At 32.3% G+C, this 7868-nt stretch overlaps 1 pseudogene; it reads left to right on the top strand.

Moving 5' to 3' along the window:
• Positions 1–6748: 6748 nt before the first annotated feature.
• On the top strand, positions 6749–7539 carry LOC139703059 (zinc finger protein 678-like; annotated as a pseudogene).
• Positions 7540–7868: the final 329 nt, after the last annotated feature.

Below are 7868 nucleotides of genomic sequence, written 5' to 3'. Positions count from 1 at the left end.
ATTGAAGATTTTTAATTGGTTATTTTTGTAGATGGGGTTATCATTCTCTGATGTCAATATAATTCTTTCAATAAAGTAGCTATGTTTAAGTAATTAGGATCCATTCACATGTGGAAAACCCGTGTGGACACTTCTGGTGTGTCTTACTGATCTCTTCTTCCTTTTGCACACAGAGAAGATGATAGTCCTGTGCCTCTTATGACTAATAATTTTATTATGTATTTCTCAAAACCATCATTTTCCTTGGATATATTTCTTTGGTTGTTTTAAGTAACTTATTTTTACCATTATTTTTCCATTACAATTACATCAAAAGGTCTTTTTTCTTTTATTAAACATTTCTTTGCCTCAGTCTTTTGAACACATACATGCTGCTGTCTGGGCCTCTATTGTACCAAGTTTATTTACTAGTTGAACTGCTTATAGAACTTGAAATATTTCAAATTTGTCTTTTCACAAGGTGGAAGTGTCACTTTACATGTCTCCAAACGTTAATATTTTATGAATATTTTACACATTGGGAATGTGTCATGGATGATACTTGAAACTAATTGTTTTGGGAGCTCAATCTATCTCATGGATACAAAGCAAAGAGAATAGCAACGAGACTGTATTCAAAAGCTTTTTTTTACCACCCTTTTTGTCTCCCTTGGGCACAATCTCCTTATGAGAATATCTTTGACAAGTCTGATTTGCATCTGGACTGTCCGCCAAATTTCACATTCACTGATGGCAGAAGAGTTAGAAGTTGGGCTTTTATACAGTACTTGGATTATGGTATATATCCTTCACTTCACTCTGATATGGAATCTCTCTCTCTCTCTCTCTCTCTCTCTCTCTCTCTCTCTCTCTCTCTCTCTCTCTCTCTCTCACACACACACACACACACACACACACACTGTTTTTGGCCTTATGTATTTTCCTCTGAATCAGATAATGGAAAGTATATTATTACATAATTAAAGTCACTCTCCTACATGACAGTCAGTTTTACTAACTCTTAATTCAAATTAAAAACTGAATGATGGTTCGGTCCGTGTTCTCTTGATATACCAATTTTTATTTCAGGAGCCATTGGCATTCGGGGATGTGGCCATTGATTTCTCTGAGGAGGAATGGGAATGCCTGGATCCTGCTCAGCAGAATTTATATAGAGAAGTGATGTTGGAGAACTACAGCAACCTGGTCTTTGTGGGTGAGCATAACTTTGCTTCACAATTCCTAAATATCATTATTTAATTTTCTTCCCTTGAAGTATATATTTTGGGAACTTCTCCACAATAATAAGTTTCAGATTTATGCTTTCAATAAAGAAGATGGGGTAGTTCTTGGTGCTGATAAGAAAATATTAATAATGTTTCTTTTCATCCTTAATATTTTCCTTTGTTGGCATGATATATATCCTTCACTTGATATATGGTTTCCTTAGAGGAATGCAGTGATGCCAAATCCTGTGGCCCACATATAGTGGAGGACATAGTTGAGGTAAAGGAGGAAGCCTAAATTCAAGAATGTTGTTTGAGAAGTTACCCAACAGAAAAAAAAAAATTTAGAAGCTTTGATTTCTTTCTCTTGTTTTCATAGAAGAACCTGTCCTGTGTTTTGTGCTTTAAAATTATCTAGTCTCCTGCTTTTCCTCCAGTAATGTATCCATACATTCAAATTAACAACAAAATACACCCCTTGTCTTTTGAGTGTCAATATTATCTGATGGTTTTACATAATTTTAAAAAATATTTTTTAGTTGTTAATGAATATCCCATTTATTCATATATGGTGCTGAAGATCGAACCCAGGGCCTCATACATGCTAGGCGAGTGCTCCACCACTAGTCTACAACTCCAGCCCTTCTTGCATTATTTGCAAGAAATTTTTGCACATTTCTGAAGATCTCTAGTTCAACCCGTTGTAATACATTACTATCATAAGTAGTTTCTCTAATCTTATTTGTACATTTTTTCACTAAAATTTCCTTCTCAGAGTTCTTTCTGAATATGTGTAATGGATTTTCTGTGAAATTATCTGCCATGGAATGAATGTCAAGATTGACAAAGATTGCTGTTCTGAGAGATGGTGTAAGTTGTAGTTGAATAAGAGGATTACTAAAATAATACATCGGTGGATATTTACAATTTGGTTGATTAATTTTTTTCTTTATATTTTTAATTGTGTACATTCGGTTTCATGTTATAGACTGGGTTTCCTCATATCAGTTAATTGCTTCACAAATTAAAATATGCATGGTTCTTGTTTGTATTGCCAATAATGTTATATGTGCTTTTGCTTGTATAAATATTAAGCCTCTTTTGTCTATGACTTTTGTGTTTAATCTTGATTGGATTTTCATTCTGCCCATGTATGTAGAAATTGAAGTTTTCTACATGTAAATGTAATGGGAATTGGCCGCAGTGATACTCTAATGCTGAACTACACCCCAAGCTCCTTTTCACTCATAGTTGGAGATTGGTCCTCACTAAGTGATTAAGTATGTCTTGAATTTGCAATTCTCCTGCCTCACACTTCCTAGTAGCTGAGATTACATGCATGCTCATCATTTGTATATTGATGCATTTGTTCTTATTTATAGGATAAAGAATACATTATTTTAAATGTAGCTTCAAAAAATGTTGCAATTCTCTTTTATGTGTTGTTTGTAATTGTTATTGTAATCAAAACCAAAAAAATAAAACTGTCTCCAAAATTTTAAATATAAAGTTTAGTAACATTAATTCAAATTCTTATGCAATGTATTGTAAAAAAAGTTTACATCTCAAAGGAAAAAAAAAAAATCAATTCCTAGGAAGCAAGGGCTCATTTCAGTCTCCCCATCACAAAACCATTCTCTTTTGTTCAGAAAGCTGCTTCTTTAGTTTAGCAATGTCATGTTCAGAGAATTCTTCAGTATTCTTTCTGTGACATTTAAGTTAACCTAGTGTACATATATTTTGTAAAATATATAATTAGAATAAATTCTTTGACTTCAAAGTTCTATAGTTTCTATATTCCAAATTGGTTCATTGTTCATTTCAAGGGATATTTGGGTTGCACCCCCAATGATGGCTCTGTTGAATAACAATGTAACAAAACTAGTGTGCAATGTTTTTAATTTGCTATTGATGTGAATGTTATTGCTAACACTCACTAAGAAGTCCATCTACTTAACTCCATGTCTGCATTTACAATTGAATGCTGTGACTTTTAGTATATTTTTTGCATGGAAATATTCTTCTAATTTTATTTGTATTTGAGGGGATATTCATAAAATATAAAGGATAGATTTCTCTGCCAAAACAAAAGAAAACAAAACAAAAAAATGGCAGTTTGATGAATATTACCTGGAGCCTGTAGTTAACTTTAAGTAGTACAAACATCTTTAAATTTAATCTTTCAATTCTTGAACAACTGCATGTTCAAGAGTGTTTAATCAACTGACACATATTTAGGAATTTTTTTTAACATTCCTATCACTTTTGACTCCAAATTTTTATTCCATGATTGTTACAAAATAACTATCACTTAAATATTTATTAACCTTTGTTTTAATACATAAAATTGGTCTATCCAGCATAATATCCCATTTGTGATTAAGAACAGGGATTCTATGAGTACAATAGATTCAAAATATTTTCAAAGTCTTATGCTTTGAAATTACCATTTTGCTTCACTGTATTTCCATTTGCAGAAAGTGGAGATTGATGTCTCCTAGTATGACAATGATTCTTTGTTTTAATTCAACTCTCTCAATGTTTGTTTTTTTTGTGTGTGTGTGTGTGTGTGTTTGGGAAGTAGGATGTACGTTGTGAATGTATTTACTCTTAATTCAGAACCTAGGGAAAGATTCCTTTTCTCAACTCTGCCTATTTTCAAAGGCTTTTTAAAATTTGAAACGTATTCTATGTCCTATAACTGTCTTAAACTATGTTTTGTGTACTATAATTTAGACAGCCCGGGTTTTGTTTGGTCACTTTTGTATGTATCATTCTTATATCCGTTTGCTTTCAGTATGTGTGTGTCCTCAGATTTAGAGTATCCTGTGGACTACCTACAGTTCTAATTTTTAGAGTTAATTCACATAGCAAAGGCTCGTTTTGATCAGAATTTTTTCATCTTGAATTTTCCAACAAAAAATATTTAAAATGAAGAATATCCTACTCATACTTTCTATGAGTATCAACTTGACTTCACTTTATTAAAAATTCAATATATTTGTGTCTTTTCAAAACAATATTATTGTTACAGGTATATATGCCCATTAACAGTTTTGTTTTTATCTTTCAAATGTTTTGTGACCCATCATTAAAATAAAATAGAATTGTTTGTGCCAAGAAATGTTTAGAATTTCATGACTTGTTTTGCTGTGAACACTTACATTTTAGTATGAAGGATTACCTTTAGTACTTTGTGGAGAACAGGTCTAGTGTTGATGAGTAGTGTGTGCATTTATATCTTTAAAGTCTTTATTTTCCTTCTCTTTTGAAAGATAGTAGCTATGAATATAATGTCTTGGTTGATAATTTTATTCTTTCATCCCTTGAAAATAGCCCCGAATTCCTTTCTGTGTTGTGAAGTTTTGACTAAGGATTCCCCAATTATATAGTTACACATTTCTAGGTGACCCATCTTTTTCTCTTGAATGCTCTGAATATTCTCTGTAAGTTTTAAAAGTTAGATTAAAACCTGCTTTGAGTCTTTACAACTTTGAGATAATAGAGTTGCTTGGATGTTTTATTTATTTTATTTCTTTTTATTCTCTGAGATGCATTTATTAGTATTGGAAAGAGAACTACCACTTGGCATATTTTGTTTTGGTTGTCCTTGAAATTTTGATCCTTCTGGCTCAACCTCCTATGTTGCTATGTACAACCACCCCATACTCTTTCAGACATTTTCAAAAGAAAGTCTTTAAACACACATATTCTGCTTATGACTATTAACAATTCTTGACTAAATTTTATTCTATTTTTTGTGTGTTGGTGTAGTTCAGTAAACTTCTTTTAAATAATCATTTACTATTCCCTTTGAGTAATTCATAACTCATTTTTCTTACAGTAGGTTTAGCCCTGTTTTTATCTGCTGGTAAGCAGGAACCCCTTTTTGAACAGTCTGCAAATATTCCCATGTTTCAAATTTTTCTTTTTTAATGAAAGAAGAAAGCTGGTAAATTTTATAATATATTGTGAAGGAGGAAAGGCTTTGTGTAACACAATGTATTTTCCTCTACTATATTTCTCTCTACAGAAATGTACTCATCTTGGACACTGTGACCAATAAGGTGATTTGGAATGTTCTCAAAGTAATTTTCTGTGTACATATTTATTTGATTTATATATTTCTACATTAATGGTGGGCTTAGATTTAATACCCTACTCCCCTGATGATGTTCCTTTATTGCAGTAATTTCCTATGTTTGGAAAATATACTCAGTCCAGTACAGTAAGTAAACAGGATTATTATTTTTATTTCAGCCATGACTTCTCATCATCCTCGAGAATTTTTACCAGAGCAGGGAATAAGAGAGAGAGAGGGAAGATATGGAAAGTGTGACCTTGACTATTTACAACTAAGAAAAAAAATGGAAAATATAGGTGAGAGTAAAGATTAAAAATCGTATTATAATGAACAAAACCAATTAGTAGTGCCTATTTATGATAAAAATTTTATGGTCAAAAAACACCAGGAACAATTAATATCTGAAAAAAATATTCAGACTATTTTGATTACTTTTGAGGGGCTGTGTATGTCTTTAAGAATATATCCACAGCCATTTTTGAAGTGAAAGGAAATGTGGAAAATTTGAAATCAGGTCCATGCATCAGTTTTTGACTTGACCAATTATAACTGTAGCACTGAATTAAATATCTTTGCAAATGTTTGACTGGAAGTTTAAGACAAATTTCTAAAAGGGATACTTTTGAGAGTTTCTTTACAAAATTTTTATTTTTCTGAAACAAAATAGTAATTTCTCCTTGTTCCCAAATGGACAATATTAAGAATTGTAAAAATGTTCCTACTTCCCCACTATTGCTCAATGACAATTCTGATACAGTTTTCTGGAAAGTGCACTATATACATAATCCTATAATTAACACATTTAGCCATGTCTCTACCTTGAATAATTACAAGTATATTTACATTGGTGATAAAATTATGAGTATAGAGAAACTCCTAGTCATTTTCTAAAGGAAATTTACCAAGATGAAAAATGTGGAAAAATCTTGCTTCAGTGCTCAAATCTATTACTCATGCAAATATTCATAGTGAAGACAAAACTTGAAAGTCTAAGGTATGTGAAAGGGCTCTTAATCACACTGCAGAGCTTGTTCAATACAAGAGAATTTTTAGAGAAACAGAGACCTATAAATTTAAAGAATATAACAAAGCATCAGATTGCTCAACATCTTCTAAACAAAGTTGATATTATGACACTGATAAACCCTAAAAATTTAAAGAATGCAGAAAACCTTTTAGTGAAAGATTACAACTTTTTAAGCATCAGAGGATTTATACTGATGAAAAGTCCTGTAAATGTAAAAAGTGTAGAAAATCCTTAAAAAATTGATCAACTCTTACACAACACTAAAAAATTTATTTCGCAGAGAAGACCTACCAATGTGAAGAATGCAACACACTCAAGAAGTTTACTCTATATCACAGTGTTCATACAGGAAGTATGCCATGCAAAGAATGTGACAAAACTTCAAATAAAAGCTCCAATCTTATTTGTCACCAGTGGACACACACTGGCAAGATGTCCCACATATGTAAACAATTTTGCAAAGCTTTTAGTCAAAAACCAAGCCTTAAAAATCAACAGAGAATTCATTCTAAATAGAAGCCCTACAAATGTAAAGTGTGTGGCAATAGTTTTAATACAAACTTGCATCTTGATTGCCACAACAGAATTCATACTGGAGAGAAGCCCTACAAATGTAAAGTCTGTGGCAAGAGTTTCAATCAAAAATCATCACTTACAGAGTACCAGCGAATCCACACTGGAGAGAAGCTCTACAACTGTAAAGAATGTGGCAAAGCTTTTAATAGCATCTCACAGCATAATCGGCACAAATGTATTCATACAGGAAAGAAGCCCTACAAATGTAAAGTGTGTGGCAAAAGTTTTCATACATTTCACAGCTTGATTGCCACAACAGGATTTGTACTGGAGAGAAGCCCTACAAATGTAAAGTATGTGGCAAGATTTTCATTCAAAAATCATCCCTTAATAAGCACAAGTGAATCCATACTGGAGAGAAGCCCTACAAATGTAAAGAATGTGGCAAAAGTTTTAATCATAAAATATTACTTGCTCAGCACCAGAGAATCCACACTGGAGAGCAACCATACACCTGTAAAGAATGTGGCAAAGCTTTTAATAGCAACTCACACCTTAATTGTCACAAAAGGATTCATACTGGAGAGAAGCCCTACAAATGTAGAGAATGTGGCAGAGATTTTAATCAATAATCATCACTTATTCGACACCAGAGAACCCATACTAGAGAGAAGTCCTATAAATGCGAAGAATGGCAAAGCTTTTAAATTTGAAGATCACATCTTACTAAACATTATAAATTTTATACTAGACAGAAGTTTTACAAGTGGAAACATTGATTCGGTGTCTTTAAGGATAAATCAACCTTTATTTCATGGTAGTTCAACACTATTTCACACCAGAGATATGATAGCACAGAAATTATATAATTGCAAAATAGGTGACAGGGTCTCCAACAGTTGTCCCCACCCTACTCAGCACCTCAGAATTCATACGAGTGAGAGACATGTGGAAAAATTTTTGCAAAGCTTTTGGCCATTAATCAAACATTTTGAAAATCCTGGAGGATTTATAGCATATAAAAACCCAAAGAATG

The sequence above is a fragment of the Marmota flaviventris genome, chromosome 20 (assembly GCF_047511675.1).
Source record: "Marmota flaviventris isolate mMarFla1 chromosome 20, mMarFla1.hap1, whole genome shotgun sequence".
NCBI classification, from domain to species: Eukaryota; Metazoa; Chordata; class Mammalia; order Rodentia; family Sciuridae; genus Marmota; species Marmota flaviventris.
Note: the sequence above shows the minus strand (reverse complement) of the source record. Positions and strands in the feature narration are given on the sequence as shown.